This window comes from Anser anser (assembly GCF_964211835.1).
Source record: "Anser anser genome assembly, chromosome: 18".
Classification (NCBI taxonomy): Eukaryota; Metazoa; Chordata; class Aves; order Anseriformes; family Anatidae; genus Anser; species Anser anser.
The window spans coordinates 16,161,712-16,181,237 of record NC_139739.1 but is presented as its reverse complement, the minus strand read 5'-3'; the positions used below and the strand labels follow the sequence as shown (position 1 = coordinate 16,181,237).

The window sequence follows — 19,526 nt, the reverse complement described above, 5'->3', positions numbered from 1 at the left end:
GTCCCTTTAGGGCCCATGTCCCATTTGGAAAAGGACCATTCCATCCCTTTTTAGCCCTTGGGGCGTGATAATACAGAGTGTCCTTGTTACCGAGTGGTCCTGTTACAATGTCTGCCCCGTTCGTACTCGTATATGCGCACTTCCAAGCTCCCGCATCGGGTTTCCACTTACAGTCACAATTCAGTTCTCCTTGGTGGCCAGTTATATTATAAGCTGACCAGAAATGCTTAAAGAACACTCGCCTCCCATTCTCATTCTGCCATCTCCAGCGATAGACCCGCACCACATGCTGTTCCTTAGTGGTGTTATCGCGCTGACAGCTCAAGATTTGACCATCAAATTGTCCCCCTGCTTGTGCTCTTGCCACAGTTTTACATCCGGATCCAAAAAATTCTCTGTATGAGCATTTCAGCCAAGTCCCATTTCTCAGCTGAACATGTGTGGTGTTCCATTTCCCACTACGTGCTGTACAGTTTATAGGACTACATCCAGGATCGGTACAATCATATCCAGGAGACAGAGTCCAATTGCAAATGCTTTTTCCCACCGCCACTGTTCCTGTTCTGTTCAAGCAGTATACACCCCGAGCTGATGAGTGTAACTGCCATGGGCCTCCTTCCTCTTTCCAAAATTGCGTCCCATTATGAACTTCGCTCAGATTACTGACCCACCACTTGGGTTCAACTGGGCCTGCTACCCAGGGCCAACTTTCAGTTCCCCCCGGTCCTCCACAAATCCAGCAGTTACTAAGGTTAAAGGCCCTAGCCACTTCCTCCCCCAAAGTGAAAAAGTTATTCCTCCATTCTTGCCCATGGCCCAATTGCCCCTGTAAAAACAATACCAGAAAGTATAGCATTTCTTATCCTTTTTCGTCGTCCAATCTTGAGAGTGTGGGAAACGCCTTCAATCATGAGGTTGGGCCCGCTTTCAGAGCTTGTGTTACCATTCAGCCCTTCGGGGTGATCCAGCTCCTGGAAAAACTAATCACAATTTCATTATGGGTTTAAGAGGTTCTCATGTTACTTTTCTCAGGACAACCTGATCTTAGCGCGGGAGAAGTCCGGTCGAGGCCCTCTCACTCGGCAGTCAATACCCATAGGGGTTGCCTCCCTCGGTAGACCATACACACCGCAGTGGAGGGTCCTACCCCGGTCTTGCCTTCTCCCTTTCCTCCCTTCAGCCTTGTCCTCTTTATCCAGTGCCCTTACTTCATGCAGAACCTCATTGCTGGGATATCAGTTCCTCTTTAATCTCAGTTTCAGTTCCCCAGGAGTGGACTCAACCCTCCAGGCTTCGGTAGTTATTGGTCCTTTTATTCTGGATGCGTGGGTCCAACCCCTTTCTGCTGTTCTCACAGCTGTTTCAGTAGTAAGTAAAACAAGGTACGGTCCCTCCCATCGGGGGTTCAATGATTCTTCTCTCCAGGTTTTTATTAAGACCTTGTCTCCTGGTTGTATCTTATGAATAGCAAATCCTAAAGGTGGTGTCTGAGTCATCATCCCAATTTCTCTTAGCTCCTGTAATCTCCTTCCAATGGTAATTATGTATTTCTGGATACTATGATCCTCAATTACATTGTTCCCTAGGGGCATCCCTTGAGAATAAGGCATACCATATAACATTTCATATGATGATAATCCAGTCTCACTGTGTGGTTTAGTTCTTATGTTTAAAAGTGCCAATGGTAAGCATTTCGTCCAGGGCAGCTGTGTCTCGATCATTAACTTAGTCAATTGTTGTTTTATTGTTTGATTCATCCTTTCTACTTTCCCTGAGCTCTGTGGGTGCCAGGGAGTGTGGTATTCCCACTGAATACCTAATGATTGACACAACAATTTTATTATTTTAGAAGTAAAGTGTGTGCCCTGATCAGAATCAATGTACTGGATTATCCCATACCTTGGTATTAAATGTTCCAATAAAATTTTTACCACTGTCTGTGCAGTAGCTCGTGCTACAGGATAAGCTTCTACCCATTGTGTTAAATGATCTACGATTACCAATAGATATTTCATTCTCCCTACCTTGGGCAATTCAGTGAAATCAACTTGTACTTTCTCGAAAGGCCTATAAGCTGTTTTTCTCCCTCCCATAGCTGCTTGTCGAAACACTTTCTTATTTATTTTCTGACAAGTTAAACAACCTTGTGTAATTTGTTTCGCTATTTCAAAAATTCCAATGCAACCAAATTGTTTAAGGAAATGATCGCTTAATGCCTTCATACCCCAATGTGTTTGTGCATGTAAACGTTCCAGTATTTGCCTCGCATAGGCTTTTGGCAATATCTCTCGCCCATCAGGCAGTGTCCATTCTCCTTGTTCTAACTTAGCCCCTATTTTCTCCAATTTTGCTTGTTCTTCAGGGGTAAATTTCTTTTCTTCTCTTTCTCGCCTTTCTTCCTCTCGTATCACATTGATTTTAACAACCTGAGTCCTCAGGGCTGCTTCCTGGGCCTCCTTATCTGCTAGATTATTTCCTCTGATTCGATAATCCAATCCCTTTTGGTGTCCTCTTACATGTACCACTGCTATCTCCTTTGGTTCTCTTAATGCCCTTAAAATTTTTATTATTAACTCTTGATGTATAAGATTCCTCCCTTGAGTATTAATTAGACCTCTTTCTTCCCAAATTTTTCCAAAAGTATGGACCACCCCATATGCATATTTAGAGTCTGTATATATCGTCCCACTTTTCCCTTTTAATAGTTCCAGGGCCCTACATAGGGCATACAGCTCACAAGCCTGAGCTGACCATGATGGGCTCAAAGGTCCGGATTCCACAGGTTCTAAGTTCTTATTAATTATTGCATATCCTGATTTTCTTTTTCCTTCCACTACTCGGGAGGAGCCATCTACAAACAGTGCCTCTCCTTTCTCCAACTCAGCATCCTTTAAATCCGGCCTCACTGTTGTCTGAGTCTCAATTACCTCTAAACAGTTATGTTGTACTCCCTCCTGTGGTTCTCCGAACAAAAATTGTGCTGGGCTCTGAGCAGAGGTTACCCTCAGTTCTAAGTCAGGTGAGTCAATTAGTATTGCTTCATACTTTAGGATCCGACTATCCGTTAACCATTTTTCTGCTTTTTGCTGTAAGACACTTCTAACATTGTGTGGAGTATACACCTTTAAAGGAACACTAAAGGTAATCTTCCTAACTTCTTCTATTAGTGATGCTGTAGCGACCAGAGCTTGAAGACAAGCAGGCCACCCTCTACTTACTGGATCAAGCAACCTAGAGCAATACCCTACAGGTTTCTTAATCCCTGCCCAATCTTGAGTGAGAACTCCATATGCTGTTTGGTTCGATGTATTTACAAAGAGATAGAAAGGTTTTTCCAGATCTGGAAGGCTCAGTACAGGTGCCTGTATTAAAGCCCTTTTTATTTCCTCAAATTTCTGATCATCCTCTGTGAACCACTTAAGCTGGTTATTAGTTAATTTCTCATATAAGAATTTGACCTTTTCACTGTAGCCTTCAAGCCACGGTCTACAATATCCTAATAATCCCAATACTTGCCGAATTTCCTTTTTAGTTTGTGGGGGTCTTAAAGATAGAATCCCTAATAACCTGTCAGGATCTAATTTCTTTTTCCCCTTACTCAGCCAGTGCCCCAAGTATTTTACTTCCTGTTCCACAAACTGTAATTTCGATCGAGACACCTTTAATCTCCTTTCCCCTAAAAAGTTTAGCAATTTAATAGTAGCTTCTCGGGTTCCCTCTTCAGTTTCTCCTGCTATTAATAGATCATCCACATATTGCAATAATTTGACCCCCCTAGGTAACGTGAAATCTTGTAAAATTTTTTCTAAAGTTTGTCCAAATAGATTTGGTGACTCTGTAAACCCCTGTGGTAGCACAGTCCATCTTAATTGTTGTTTTCGTCCCGTTTCGGGGTCCTCCCACTCGAAGGCAAAATAATCTCTGGATCTCTCATCCAGAGGGCAGGCCCAAAATGCATCTTTCAGATCTATTACACTATACCAGGTATGTTTGGGAGATATGCGACTCAATAAAGTATAAGGATTTGCCACCACAGGGAATTTAGCGAGTGTTCGCTGATTTACAGCTCTCAGGTCTTGCACCATCCTGTATGACCCATCCGATTTTTTTACGGGGAGGATGGGTGTATTATGAGGCGACATGCACGGTTCTAAAGTTCCTTTTTCCAGAAGTCTGTCAACCACAGGTTTTAACCCCTTTCGACCCTCCATTGGTATAGGGTATTGTTTGACTCGGATTGGACGATGGGGATCCATTATTTGAATATTTATGGGGTCCATTTCTATCCTTCCAGTCTCCCCCTCCTTATACCATACTAAAGGGTTAATGACTTCTTCATCTTTTTGTGTCAAAGTGTATAATTTAATCTGCAATTCGTCCCCTTGACTCTGAATGCTCAAATTCAATCTTAAAATCAAATCTCTCCCCAGTAAATTGTACTCCGCTTCAGGGAGCAAAAGAAAATCATTAACATAAGTTTTCTTCCCAGTTTCTACTTTTACATTTTTCAAGACAGGCACTCTAAAAGGCTCTCCTTTTGCCCCTATCACTGACATATAATTGTTCCCTTCCTCTACTCCTTTTGGAAGTTTTTGAATAGTAGATTTTTCAGCTCCTGTGTCCACTAAAAACAAAACTTCCTCTTTATGGGGACCAATTAGTAGTTTTATCAAGGGCTCCGTTGATGTTGACGTCCCCAGAAGATATAGCCCCTGACACCCCTATTCTTCTTTGAATGTTTTCTCATCTTGCTCCCGCTTACGACAGTTCCTCTGAATGTGTCCCTTCTTGTTGCAATAGTAACAAGCGGGAATGGTGGATTTCTCTCGACAAGACTGCCCCCTAGGGGCTTTCTCTATTCCCTTCTCCCTCCTTTCTCCGGACAGAGTCTTATTTCTCTGACTTTCTCTTACTGCTGCTACAAAAATCTTAGCTTTTGCTTTTTGTTTTTCCTCATCTCTCCTAACATATACTTTCTGTGCTTCCCTAAGTAACTCTTCTAATCCCCTCTCTTGCCAATCTTCCAGCTTCTCTAATTTCCTCCTTATGTCCCCCCAGGATTTAGCTACAAATTGCGTTCTAAGGAGTGCAGTTCCAGCCACTGTATTCGGGTCAATTCCAGAATACATTTGTAAACTTCTCCTTAATCTCTCCAACCATTCTGTTGGAGATTCGTCTTTCCCTTGTTGTTCATTAAATGCTTTATTAATGTTTTGCCCTCGGGGAACAGCTTCCCTTATTCCCTGTATGATTAATGTTCTCAAATCCCTCATATTCTGTCTTCCTTGGGGTTGTTGATGATCCCAGTGGGGATCCACGTTTGGCCATTTTTGGTCTCCTGGGGGTCCTGCCTGATTCTGTCTCTCCCACATTCTCATTCCAGCTTGCCTAATCATTCCTTTTTCCTCGACAGTAAATAAGATCCCTAAAATGGACTGTATTTCTTCCCAGGTATAAGTATTGGGACCTAGGAATTGGTCCAGTCTTTCAGCTACTCCGAGGGGGTCATCTAATAAGGCCCCCATTTCTTTCTTGAAATTCCTTACATCTGTGGTATTTAAGGGGACTGCCACAAACCCAATGCCTCCCTGATTGCCTCCCAGGGGTACCTCTCTTAAGGGATATAGAGAAGCTCCCTCATATGTGGCAGTCCTACTTCTCGTACATGCAGCCGGGGGTCGGTCTGATTCCGGTGCTGTCGGCGGTGGAGATACCACAGCTGCCGGAGGTGGGGCCACTGCCAGAGGTGGATTGTTAGAATATAGAGGTGGTAAATTATCTAATGGCTCCCATTTATCCTCTTTTTCTTTTTCCCGTTTTTCTTCTCCTTCTTCAAACTCCTCCTCTGTTTTTAGTGTAAATACTGAGGCTGGAAAAGGACGTGAAGTCCTGATCCATAATCTTGCATAATCACTTTCCTCCTGACTAAAAGGTTCCTTTGAGTTAACATGTAGATTTAAAGCCTGGCAAACCCAGTCTTCAAAAGATCCGAAAATAGGCCAAAAGACATGTGGTCTTAAAGGCTCCTTTGGCCATTCTATCATACAATACTGAATCATTTTTACTTTGCTTTTTCCTTTTCTGGGGCCCCTATCGTTCCAATTTCTAATCATTATCCCTAATGGACTTTCTGGTGGTATGTCTGGTAATTTGCTCCCTTTTCTCTGGTCCCGGGTCTTCGATTTAATCTGACCCATCTAGGAATTTTACTGTGGCAATTCCTACAGCCCTTGGTTGCCTTAGTGAGAGTGTCTTGCAGGGGGTTTAGGACCTATCACCCGCCCACGAATCCTATAGGAATCGCTTCGGTCCTTCACCGGCCAAGTCCCTCGTGGGAGATTGGAACCGCGGTTAGAAGACCTCCACAATCGCTTCGGAACTACGTTCCATCTCAATCACACTCTCACACACACACAGGCAACCGAATCCCACCCAACCGAACGGTATACACATTAAATACTTACGACTCCGTCGTCTTCGTTCGGATCTTCGCGCGCAGAATTACGGGCAAAATATAGTGCTGCAGCCGGCAAAAGGGAGCTCATAAAAATCTAAATCTTTGCTTGCCCTTATTCAGGTTCGAGATGGCATTAGTCCCGACCTGACTCGAACAGGAGCCACCAAATGGTGGGGGCGCCCCTCCTAGATCAAGTCAGAATTCAGGAACCAAGACCATCCCGGACGAGCCCCCAATTGTTATAAATGACTGAGTCCCAAATAGGATTACAATCAGAGTTTACAATTTATTAAACGAATAGAGGCAAGCAAACAGCGCTGGGTGCGCCGGGAGTCTCTGCTCCACCGGGACGCACACCCGTTACGTAAGGCATCTAATTTTTTATACTCCTAGGCTAATACATATTTATTACTACTTCTAAAAGAGGCAAGGTTATTATAATTGGTTTCCCGAATCCGACGTCCTTCCAGGTGCACCTGCTTATCAGTCTCTGTTACTTTCTCGGGGGCCGCTCAGACAGGGAGACAGGGAGGCTCATATTCTTCCTCCTTATCTAGTGGTCTCTTGGCCGGCTGTCAGAAGTTACTGCACATTCGTGCAAAGTCAGCAGTTTTTCTCCGAAGAAATCCCTTTGTTCTCTTCTCGCCTAAACCCAGGCCTCAATGTTAACCCTTCAAAACCCCTTAGTGGCACGAATTGCTGGACCATTTCTTACAATTTATATTAAAGCTAACGTGGATTTTTTGGGGGAGGGGGGATAGTGGACGGGGCAATGACTGGTTGTGTTTATTTTCTCTAATCTATTTCACCAAATGCTTTGTCAGTGTCATTTGTCAGGCCAACCATGAAATTTTTTCCTGAACTGAGAGAAAAGAAGGTTGAATTTCAGCTAGCCACTGTTCAGGGTCCTCAGTGGGCCTCTGGGAACACCAGCTCAATTTTTCACAGTTCCTATCGTAGAGGTAGGATTTTTCGCTGCATTTCTTCCACTCCAGGTACGTGTGCTGCAAACCACTCGCTCAGCCAGTTGCTCTGGTCTGGGTAATGATATTTATTCCAGCTGAGCAATTCCAGGAGGAGAAAATGATGGACTTAAATTGAGGTCATATTTTGCAGATCCCTGTGTCCTAAATTTTCCAGAGTGACAGAAAACCATTTCAGCCAGCACACCATGTTGTTTATCATCATTAACAAAACTTAGTGATAGAAGGGCTAAATTAGTCCAGAGGAAAATGCCCAGAGATAACAGCCAAGATCTCTGTCAAAATCATGTGTGGCAAGGTGTGTGGGAGGTGAGTGACACTGGCAGTGAATAACTGGAGTTAGTGCATTAAAGGTAAAGTCAGACTGGTGTGCAATATAGTGCAAGTGGGATGCTTTGTGCAGTGGGCAGCGTCCCCAGCGCTGTCTGTCCTTGGGTTATACACTATGCTCCTCTTGGCAGAAAAGCAGGGATCAGGCTTGGTAAGAAGGTTTCTGTTTGTCTGGCAGAAGGACAGACTGTCAGGAATGCACAGCTGTGCATGAGGACTCACATCTGGCAGCAATGAGCTTTCTGTAGTTCTGGGGGGACTGAGCAGGATTTGTTACTACTCATGGAGTCACTGAGTTGCCTAAAAATATGGATAGACACAGATAAAATGGGCAAGTCTGGGTAGTATCACACTTCTCCATTAAGCCCTTTTGCTGTCCTAAATATGACAGCACAGCAAGGAGGAGGCATAACTATGTGCTGGAGCAAGGAGGGAGAGGGAGGTGCACTAAGTCTTGCTAAACCATCTTCCTCTCCATGGGCTGTATTTTGAAACAAGTGTATCACCATCCTGGAGGGGTGTATTCTCAGGTGAGTACTGTGTTCTGCATTGGGATGGCTGGTACACTTTGTGTATGAGTCATGTATGTGAGCGCTCATGGGTCATGGGAGGTTGCTCCTTGGCTTGCTACAGGACTATCTGGCAGTTTGATTTAGGTAGCATTTTTACCTACTGACTTTCTAGGGGCTGAAATAGTCATAGCCTCTTTGTCACCTTTTATCCTCCGGTACCTTAGAGATTGTGATACCTGCTCTGGATACCCAGAATGGGAGCCCTGGCCCTCACCTTGAATAACTTCCCAAAGCCCCAGATTGTGTTTTCAGGAAGGCAGCAACCTGAACTGGTGCCCAGCAGAGCATCTCAGCAGCTCAGTCCAGTGGCTCTCGATGTCCTGGACTTTGCAAGCACCCCAGCACGTGCCCAGCAGCTGAGCTGGAGCAGAGGAGTTGTGCTTTTGCTAACAAAGTCTCCTTCCCTCTTGAACAGAGTGGTTGCATGCTGAAAACCTTTTGGGAATGGTCCCTGGACCAGTTCTACTCCCAAACCATGCCCAAACTGGTTTGGGCCAGTGTCATTTGGCCCATATCAAAGCCATGCCAGGGAGCATAGCTCTGTGAGCTCTGTCTCATCTTTTCTAAAGAGGAGAATATGTAAAGGACAAAAGCAGTCACGCACGGGCACGCGTGCGTGCGCACACAGACACACACACACACACACACACACACAAAAGCCCTAACCCCTAAAAAGCCCTTCACGCCTAACCCCTGGTTTAATTTTCCCAAGTTTCTTCTTGCAGGGGTTTATAATTTACCCTTAATAAGTGGTGCTATTCCTTATGGCTACCAGACAGTTTCCAGCATAATAGTCACAAGGTCTTATCTGCTCCAGTGAAGTTCTAGTGCAGCAAGCAGAGATGATGTTCCACCCAAGCCCTTTTTAAATGAGAATTTTCATCCTGAGCTGTCCCTACAGCTGGGTGGGGACAATGTGAAGATATGCATCAAATGAGAGACAACTCCAAGCAGCTTCTCTCTCAAATATGCCCTGGACTTCTGTATTCTTAAATAGAGCAGATTACCAATAGAAAAAAGGATTAATTTGGGCAACGATAGAAATTAACCTCCTTTGGACAAGAAGAGCCAGTTCCATGTCATACTATGACATTAGGTCATGTTCAAATTATCATGATTGCATTTCAAAACATTCAGGCATGACAAGCATTTGCATAAATACAAGATGTTAGTATCTAAGTAAATTAGGGTAAGAAACCCAGAGACAGCTTTTCAACCCACTTCAGCACAAAAGTGCAGGCTTAATCTGTGTGCACAGTTTTCCCAATTCCATGTCCAATGTATCTAATTAGCCATTTACAAGGACAATTACTCAATTTGCATGCATGGCCGTGATTATTACGCATGCACTGTGCAGTCATATTTACACATCTGGGGCTAGATTTCTGAAGAGTTTAGACCTCAGCTACCAATTTGTGTTGCCTACATAAGTTGACTGATTTCTTGGAGAAAATGGATCGGTTTTGTAAAACTGGTTCCTCTGGTGTTCTGGATCTTGTCCCTAAATTTTTCCACTCTGCACTGCAGAGAAGAAGCTGTCTCTGGTCTAAGGTTATGGCAGGTGTCACCAGATGGCACTCTTACATCTCTTCTTCCTTATTCTTTTTCTGTTTGTTTTGATTTTGTGTATGAGCAAATGTTCAGTGTTGAACAGATATGCCCTGTAGTAGGAATTGTTTTGTAGAGAGAAGGTTTTGTTTAGAGGCAATTAGTATGTGGAGACTATATTGGGTGGTGGAAGAGTTTGCTCTCTGCCCAGGAATTACAATGTGGAAAATTCAGAAGACTGAGTTGTTCTTGAGGAGCTAGCCATGGTTGTTGTGTAATTCCTGGAAGAAGTGGTCAGATCCCATGTTAAAAACAAACAACAAAGACACTGAAAGCTATTTTATATCCTTGTACATGAGAATACTAAAACTGGGACACAAAACAGAAGGCTTTCTCCCCAGCATGTCAATGAATTAAATATTACCCCCAGATTATCATGGTGCTATTTCACCCAAGAAAAGTATGGGTATTTTTTGTCCTTAAAGGGTTAGTTAGACAAAGATGTGATTCAGCTCAGGAATCTTCCAGAAGGACCTCTAAAGCATCAGAAGAAGGTTGTTCTGAAATAAAATATGCCTTAGAGAAGGCGAAACAATAGATCAAAAAATATTACTCATAACATTCAACAGAATGTATCCAACATGCTGCTAGGAGTTAAAAATGAATCCCCACAAGAGAAGGTAAATCCCCCTGTTTGTTTTCTTTTGATTGCTTCTAGGCTCTTATTGCTTGAAGCCAGCAAAATCCATACTCCCCACTCTGGGATATTGATTTAATAAAATATGGGACATCCTTGCCATAGAGAAACATGTAAGATTGAAAGATAACAAAAATAGGTAGTTGTCTCTTACGTAGTCATCATTTGTGATTATAAAATTCTAATATGGCTTCTGTGGGAACAGTAGCCCGGTGGCCTCTCAGGCATACCGTAGGCAAGAAGTTGTCTTGTCATTAAGAACTTAATTTTACACTTTCAGACTTCATGTCACTTTTGCTTATTCCTTACTGTAAGGCTGCCTGCTGGAACCACATCCATCCGAGCATCAAACACTAATATGCGCATATTCATGAAAAAGACAATATTCTCCAATGGACATTCTCATTTTGTTTTACTTTGTTCCTGTTGACATCTGTAAGCTGAAGATACGCAATTATTCCAGTTATGTAGATCATTAGTGTTACTACTATTAACCTAGTATATTCCTGTTGCAACATGAGTGTCACCACAGCTCCAGAGCATCTCCCCTTCCACAAGGGAGAGAAGGGGTCTTATGAGGCACCTCAGTTCCAGCCTTGACCTTCTGAATGTCTGTAAAAAGATGGGGAAGGTTGTAGGAAACAGTGATTTGAAGACTAAAGAAAATGCCTTACACAGAGTGATTTCAGAGCTCAATCTGTTTGGCTCATTAGGAGGAGGACAAGGAGGTGATGTGATTATAGAAGACAGATGACCTTGGGTTGCATTTTTTTTCCATCTAGTAAGGAAAGACATCACCAACAGAGCTAGTTCAAGCATCAACAGTGGGGAGTTTGCTGGCAGAGAATTTAGCATGGGCTATAAAAGCCTAGCATGAGGCATATGCTGTGTTGAAAACTACAAACTCTGGAGTACAGCTGCAGGCACTTTGTGAACATCATTCAGACATGATCACAAGGTCAGTGGTGGTGCAAACATTGGTGAACTGAGGGAATGATTCCAGGTCCGAGAGGTAGGTTCTTTTGCAATGAATAGACCAGGGATCCAGATGGTCATTCCAGGTTGTTCAGTATCCTGGAGCCTCTGGCGGTTTGGATTCAGCTTCTCAGGAACAGAATCCCCCATGCCAATCCCGAACTGGTGAGTTTTTCCAGTTCACAGGTTCAGATGTGTGACATCCCAGTTTCGTAACAGGGTGAGAGCTCTGGAGTACACCATCCCTCCTCCTCTTACCTGCCTGCCTTCAGACAGCAAAAAGTCTGGTGCACTCCAGTGGGGCTCCCAGTTTGGAGGTTCAGACTACCAAAGCATTACACCTGCAGGATGCATTCTGGCTATTCAGTGGTTACGGTCTCAAGATCTGATGTGTAGACCAGATTGTTCTTTTCCTGCTATGTCCACATTTCTCTAAATTTCACTGGATGTCCATTTTCATTCCCTTTTTGTCTGCACAGCATGATTTGCTGCCATTTCGCTACTAATGCATGCACGCACACACCAAACAGTCAGCTATTGTTCTGCTGTCAGGCTGGATGTGTGCGTGGAAGTTAAGCCTTTCAGGCTTGTTATAGATTCAGACATCTCTTCATCTGGATGTTGCCTGCGGTCTTGGAAATAATCATGTCTTTCAGTAAGGACATAATTCTTAGGTGAATAAAAATCATTCAGCACTTTAATGAGACCATTACATTTAGTTTCAACTGTCTTCCCTTCTTCCACAAGGTCTTTCAGTAGGAGAAAGAGCTTTGATCCACCTCCTAATAGAAACATGTTGTGTGCCTTGAGTTATGGATTCATTGTACTGTTATGGATTGAATCCAGTTATGGATTCATCCTACCAAGCTCTGCAGCCTCACTAGTGCTCTGGCCCCTGTTCTCCTGAGCGAGGCTGGTGCCTCCTCATTTCCTGTGCCCATCCCCACTCCCAGGACACCCCTGCTGATGAAGCCTGCGATCCCTGGAGACTGTGGAGGAAGAGGCCCATTGGAACAGCATCCTCTCTCCACTGGAACAGTTATGTTCCTAGGAAAGGGACTAGTTTAAATAGCACTGGCAAAGAGGGAGCCTCTTGAGCATCTCTGCCCAAGGGATGTGCTGTAGGAGGCCTGTAACAACCTGCTGGAAGTGCTCCAGTCCTAAAGCCACTGAAGCAGGAGTATGCCTGGAGGGAAGGTGCTGCAGACTTGTTAGTATCACTTAACCCTTTGCAGATGCAACTTCTTTCTCACAGTTACAAATGATTCTTGATAATCAGATTATTTTTCCATGCATAAATTTAATCCTATTACTTCTAATTATGCCCCAGCGTGCAGTGCTAAACAAATCCCATCTTTTTGTCACGTTCACCCTCCAAGAAACTTATTATGTTCCCTCTCGAGTCATTATGCATAAGCATCTCTTTTAATCATTCCTTGCATCCAGCCCCTCCAGACCTCAATTATTTCTGCTCCCTCTTAATGTGTTGCTATGATTCTGTTACTGCATGGACTACAAATACTTCACTGGGTGTCATAGACCCTAAATGGATAACCAAAGGTCATTAAATGTAAGTAACCATTTTACAGACAATATTTCTATTTTTTTAATGTGGTCAAATTGAAATGCACCTGACAGGTCCCTTTCTCTGCAATGTGGAAGATTTTCATCATAACACATCAAGCCTCAATGTGATAATTATTTGCAAAATTATATTTGTCATCAGCACTTTGTCACTGAAAACAGTCAATTTCCATAACTGCTGATTCTTTATTAGAAAAGTTAAAATTTTCTTCTGATGACTTTGCCAATAGCAGATCATTTTAAGGTCCCTTGCAGAACAAAGATCCTTGGAAGAATAAACAGGCAAGTGAGTGAGTTTCAAGCCATTTTTACCTGTAAAGGATAGTGGAGAAGATTCTGTTGCATAAGGCATTTGTACCCATCCTTTAGCAGATGATTTCAGCTTTGCTCCTACAGTGATGACAAAGTTCTGCTGAGCTAAGATGCATCAAATGCTGCCTGTTCTCAGAGACCTGTGATGCAATTCTCTGCTGCTATTCATCTGCATTTAAAGTGCCAATTATGAAGCGTGAAGATAATAGCAATGCTCACAAAGATAGGGAGACCCTAAAACTGGAAGGGAGAAGGGGAGAGAGGAGGATAGTAGTAAGGGCTCAAGCAAGCTGTGTGTGCACAGAGCACAAGACAGTTTGGACAACAAACGTCTTTGGTGAGAAATCCCAAACCTTACTGGGTTTCACATTTCATAATAAATCACCTTTTCTCTTACTACAAAGGGTCTCAAGAGCATTCAGAGACTCCATGTCTCTGCCCATGAGCTTGTCTCAGCTCTTAAAGAAACATGCTGCCAAGTGCTGGCATGGCCAGGCATACCTCCCAAAGCTGCCATCTCCTGCATATGCTGTCACCACCACCTATGACACAATGGGATGCCACCAGCGTCGTGTTTGAATCATGGAGCAACCAGAAGCTATTTCTGATGCCATTCCCAGTGACATAACATGCTGTGATTGACACATGCCCAATAAATGAGCAGGTGAGGACCATGGCACAGCCTGGGTGGCCAAGCAAAACTTTTGTGTGTGCTCAGCAGGCAAAGCATACCGTGGAGGAATAGCTGTGGAAGTCTCTGGTCTCCTACCTCAACCTACGTTCTTTACACAGAATTAATTGCAGTGTCAGCAGTTTGCCCCAGCAACAGAAGAAGAGGCATAAAGTAGCTCCTAGTTAGCTTCTGTGTTTGGGAATCTGCATTTTCTGGGGGTATTTGTGTCTGTCAGAGGTGACAGGCTGAGCAGAAGACCAGCTCATGTTCCTTGTCACCTCTGCAGCACTCCAGGATTCTCCTGAGCAAGCTGCTACTCTCTCACTTGTGGGAAGCCTTTGAAATCACATCCACAGCCCAAACAAGTGGGATATTTGTGGTTGGCATTTACAAAGCATTTATCTGCAGAGAGTCGTGGCAGATTGCACCCTGCAGTTACATTTGGTGCTCAGTAAAAGTTCTTGGATGACATAATGTAATTATCCTGGGAAACATTGCTGCTCCATGGCTTACACTGGTGTATAGCTTTAGAAATAGCCTTTCTCTAACCATTTGAGAGCCAAGCTTCCACCTGGACTGGCTTTCTGGTGTTTCTCCAACAATTAGGGCCCACAGGTCTTCATGCATGAAGAATTCTGAGAGTGCCTCCGCATGACATTTCTCCCTTACCTTATGCTGAGCTCTCTCAGCTTGTCTCTGCCAGTGGCTTGTCAGGTGTTGCAGAAGCATGGAAAGGCTTGTTGGGAAAAAACATTGGGGATCTCTAGCCCAGCTTCTCGCTCTAACTGGGAGTATTGCCAAAGATCAGAGGTAATTAGAGATGTTCAAGGACTGAGACTCTTCTGCCCCTTCGAAGCACTCTCCCAGTGCTGCACCACAGTCCTGTTAAAGAAGCTTTTCCTAACGTCCAAACTGAAGCTCCCAGGCTGTGGCTGTTTCACATCTTTTTTTTTTTTTTAAATGATCTGCCACTCCTGGGAATAGGTCTGCTGCATCATATTTGTAACTGTTTTTCAAGTATTTGCAAGCTGCAGTAATAACAATGCAACCCTGGTCTGGATCATGTAAAGCGGAGGTATTTTGAATTTCTCATCAGAATGACCTCTCCCCAGGTTAGCTGAGGACTCAACATATGGCTCACTCAGCTGGAACTGGGAATCAGAGACACAAATTCCTGGTCTATCTCACTTGAAGGCCTTCTTGGAAAAAAAAGGTGATTATTCCTAGATCAAAAGAATGACAGTTGCTTTGGATATTTCCACAACGTCAATCAGCAGAGAGTGAAGCATTAGATTGTCCCATCCCCAGGGCCTTGTCCTCTGAGCACGGTGCAATCTGTTGCCCAAATTATCTCCTCACCTGGGGATTCCTTTGTGTTCAAAGATTCTCTTGATACTATATTTCTTCAGAAAAAAAGGCTTTAAAGTCCCATTTTGATTCCTTTTAATCTAAATTAAATTCATTTCATTTTGAGATGGGCTCAGTGGAAGGGTCTATTAAAACATTAGGAGCAAAAGAAAACATCTGAATTGCAACTGCTGCATGAAAGCGTGAAGGCTCTTGTCAAAACCTTGGTATAAAGGACAATGCTGTGCTTCATTGTCAAAGGGAGATAATTGAAAATAGCATTGAGTCATGTCATCACAGAACTCCAGAACTGAGAGAAAGTTCAGAAGGGGTTGATTTTTGTAGCAAATTATTTTCATTGTTGGAAAAGCTGCTTGAACAGAAATTTGATCTTCCTTTAGAAATACTAAAAGCTTTAGAATACCACACAAACCTACTCCACAAATTGATATTTCAGAGGCTTCCTTTCTCTGTAGTCTTTTTTACATTTCTCTCTGAGTAGAACAGACAGAATTTGGTCTTATTAGGAAAAATTCATGCATTTAGGGAAAAAAAGCCACATATATTTTTTGATACTTCTACAGCAACAATGTCGTTGTTGAAATGTTTCCCTTTAATAAATCTGCCATCATCTTATATGCCGCTTTCTTATTCATCCTCATGAGAAAGAATTACAACAATGCCAGATCATATTTAGTTATAAGACTAACAAAACTTGTGTGTGAGAGTCATTCCTAGATGGTGGAAAAGATCTAAGCATCCCTACCCTGCCAGCTCCCAGAGAGGCAGTGGAGCCTGTGATGGTTAACGGCTGGGAAGCATCTACGAGCACCTCTTGCTCCTTTTTCTTGTAATGCTCCAGGGGATGGGAGAAGATAGGATGTTTTAAGCAGAACATCATCAGCCTACTAGAAGAGATTTGAGATTTATGCATAAGGAGACATGGTGAAAGCAATCTCCTCCGGCCCACCACTTCACACAGCTGGACATCCACTTCTGAGCTGTCCTCTTGTGCAACCAAAGGAAGGAGCAGGCACATCCAGAGAGCAGCTCAGCTCCTTGGGTCTGCCTGTCAGTCTCAGGTGCCTACAAAGGGAGCCCCAAATGCAGATGCTAAGAGGGGTGAAAGGGTGAGACACCTTGGCCTCCACCTCAGGTTCAGTTGCTTCACCCTGAAATACAGTCCTTGTTGCAGGAGCAGTCTCTTTGCCTATGTACGTGTGAGGAGCCCAGCTGGTAGCTGAGGTAAAACCAGTGTTTTCCATCCTCTTTCCAAGTTACGAGCTCAAATGGTTGTGCTCAGAGAAGCACTGGGAGAAAGGATTCAAGCTCTCTTTCCTCTCCAGCATGAAAAGTTTCCCAGAAAAACACTTAAAAAAAAAACTATATAGTTTCCAGAGAAATAATGAAAGGAATTAAAATTGCACCCTTTCCTGTATGAAAAAAAAAATATATTGCTTTGATAATACAAAGTGGGAGGGAAAAAATATTATTTTCAAAATATATATACATATATATATATTATATATATATACAATATATACAAAATATATTTTTCCTACTTTAAAGTAGCACCACCTTTCCAGTTCAAAATTTTCTCCAGTTCAGAACCAATTATGAGGCAACATCTGTTATGTACTTGTTCTCATTCATCCCCACTTTTTTATAATCTCTAGATGAAAAAAAAACACTAAAAATAATATTTTCTCTCTCTCTCTCTCTTTTTTTTTCTATTTTCCAAAGTATAAGCCCAGTTTCTAGGACCTTGATTTCTGGAAGTAAAGGGAAATCAAGAACCCAACTGAAATCAGAATTTGCTTTTGCTCTTAGTCTTGAGATTCTACTTGAAGAAAATCACAGAAAATGACATATTCTTTGCTATCCACCCTGGTTCTTCCTCCTGACAGCAAGCAGACACCTGGAGTGACTAGTTAACTGTACGCCCTACATTGATCCACTTGGCACTTGAGGGCCTGCTCAAAGCATTGCTCACTCAGGTTTCATATTGATTTCTTTGAGGTGTGTGCAGTCCTCAGCTTGTGATGAATGCAGCAAGGACAACCAACTAGAGCACTCCAGCAACAAAGCCCCTGGAAAACATTTTTAGCAACCTCATTTTTTTTTTTCAGCTGTATTGGCCTACACTATTGACATGTGTTTTACATGGCCACATTAAGCTCTGAATAACTAAATTAGAAATAGGCCTTAGCATGCAACTCATGGCTGGAGTTCCCCAGTTTCTGAGCTTTGACAGATGGATTACATGCTTTGTACGTATGCACAATCTTCTGAGTGAGAATTTGCCAACTCCATACTTCACTCACTCCTGGCCCCTCACAGTTCTGTCCTTACAGCACACCACTTACCAGGAATGGCACTTACTTACTTACTCATCTGAACTCAGAGCATCTGGGAAGAGAAGAGGTTTCTCTCAGAACAGTGCTCATAGAGCAGAACAAGCCTTCCCGAGAACAGAAATGTCCTGTACATGTGGGAGGATCTTGCCATGCACTATCCAAGCTGTCCTTAGATAGCATTTTCCACAAAGCCCCAAGCCCTTTCTGTGCGGTAGAAATTTCCTAATTCAAAGCTCAGGGTACTTCTGAGTCTCCTGACAGTGGCTTGTGCATGGCCCCAAAGACAGCTCTTCACAGAGCTGGGACCCCGTTGTCAACCTGACCCACATTTGAAGTCTCCTCTGGAAAAGCTCTGACTGAGGAACGCACACTCTTTGCAGCGTTGTTTTGGAAATGCTCAGCATAAACACTGAGGGTAAGCGCATCACAGTGGGAGCAGCACAGCCCTGGGTGCCTGATGCCTCCCTTCCAGCCTTCCCTGCTCTGCTCGGCAGACTTGCTTCGTACTGCTCCCAAGACCAGCTGCTAGCAGGGTTGCTCATTTAACTTCTCCCTTTTTCCTAATCAAACTAGAATTTACAGAAAATTGGTCAGCTCTAAAATGATGTTTGTAAGTAGGTTTTTTATATAAGTTTTCTTAGCTTCATTTTAGCAGAAGCATCAGATGTGCATCAGGCACAGAAATACAAATTTCCCTGTCATACATCAGATGCCTGGTGGGAACCTAGGACCCAGCTCACATGCAAATTGTGTTTGTAGTGCCTGTTAGGGCATGCAAAGCCCTTACAGGAGGTGGTAAACTGCTTTTCAATAAAAGTTTAAGAGCATAAACAGTAATAGTAGGCTAAGTAAAGTGAACATTTTTAGAGCAAAACCCTAGCTTGTAGAGAGGCTTGAAATGAACTGACACACGATCACAGGTTTGGTAAAGGCTCATCTATAAAAATACTGTCTTTATAAGTGCCAATCAAAAGTGCTGGAAGTGGATGGTTTCCTCTGCCCTAAATATCAAGGCTTAACTGATAATGAGCAGCGGGCAATGCAGGAGGTTTCCTGGCATGGCGGGAAGTCAGTGACATGTTCCAAGTCCCAGCCTCTTCCACCCTTCTGGCAGACCCAAGATGATTGAAGATGGTTGTGTTATAAGTGAGACCATACAAATTTCTTGGTCTATCAGAAATATTTTATTAATTAAGTAAGCAGGCACAAGCAAAACAGCGCTGGGCGGCTGGGGAGTCTCCGCTCCACCACAGCACGCAACTTTCCCTTTTCAGTGTCGCCGTTTTATAGCATCCAAGTTTCGGCTTGTCAGGACTTGTTGGACCTTCTGAAGCTGTGCAGTTCGTTGTTGGGGGTCGTTGTTTTTCTTTCAATGATCATGCGTTGTGCTCGTGTTCAAGGGGGAGGGTAGTGAAGCGGGAAACAGTATTTCACAGAGTCTTTGTTTTACCAAGGATGTTTATCCAACACCCCCACCCCACTATCTACTTGCTTAGTCTTCCCCCTTAACAAGGTCGTAAATTGCAAAACCTTATCTTCTCAGCAGATCCTCTGAATTCCTTTTAAAGACAATGAACAAACACCCGCTAATTTATCACAATCCCTCCTTTTTCTTTTTCTAACATATTTTGTTCATTGATGAATTTTTGAAGCACTTGTTTGCTCAATATTAAAGTTTCTGCTTCATCCTC

The 19,526-nt window shown here is 43.3% G+C and overlaps 1 long non-coding RNA gene across 13 annotated transcripts in view; it reads left to right on the top strand.

The window, feature by feature from the left end:
- LOC310883289 overlaps window positions 1-19,526 on the top strand; it is a 77,783-nt gene extending 58,257 nt beyond the window's left edge. For all 13 annotated transcript variants that reach the window (XR_014573452.1, XR_014573453.1, XR_014573454.1 and 10 more), the window contains one exon: window positions 1-19,526. This exon is cut by the window's left edge and continues 22,153 nt beyond it. This is a non-coding gene — a long non-coding RNA (uncharacterized lncRNA).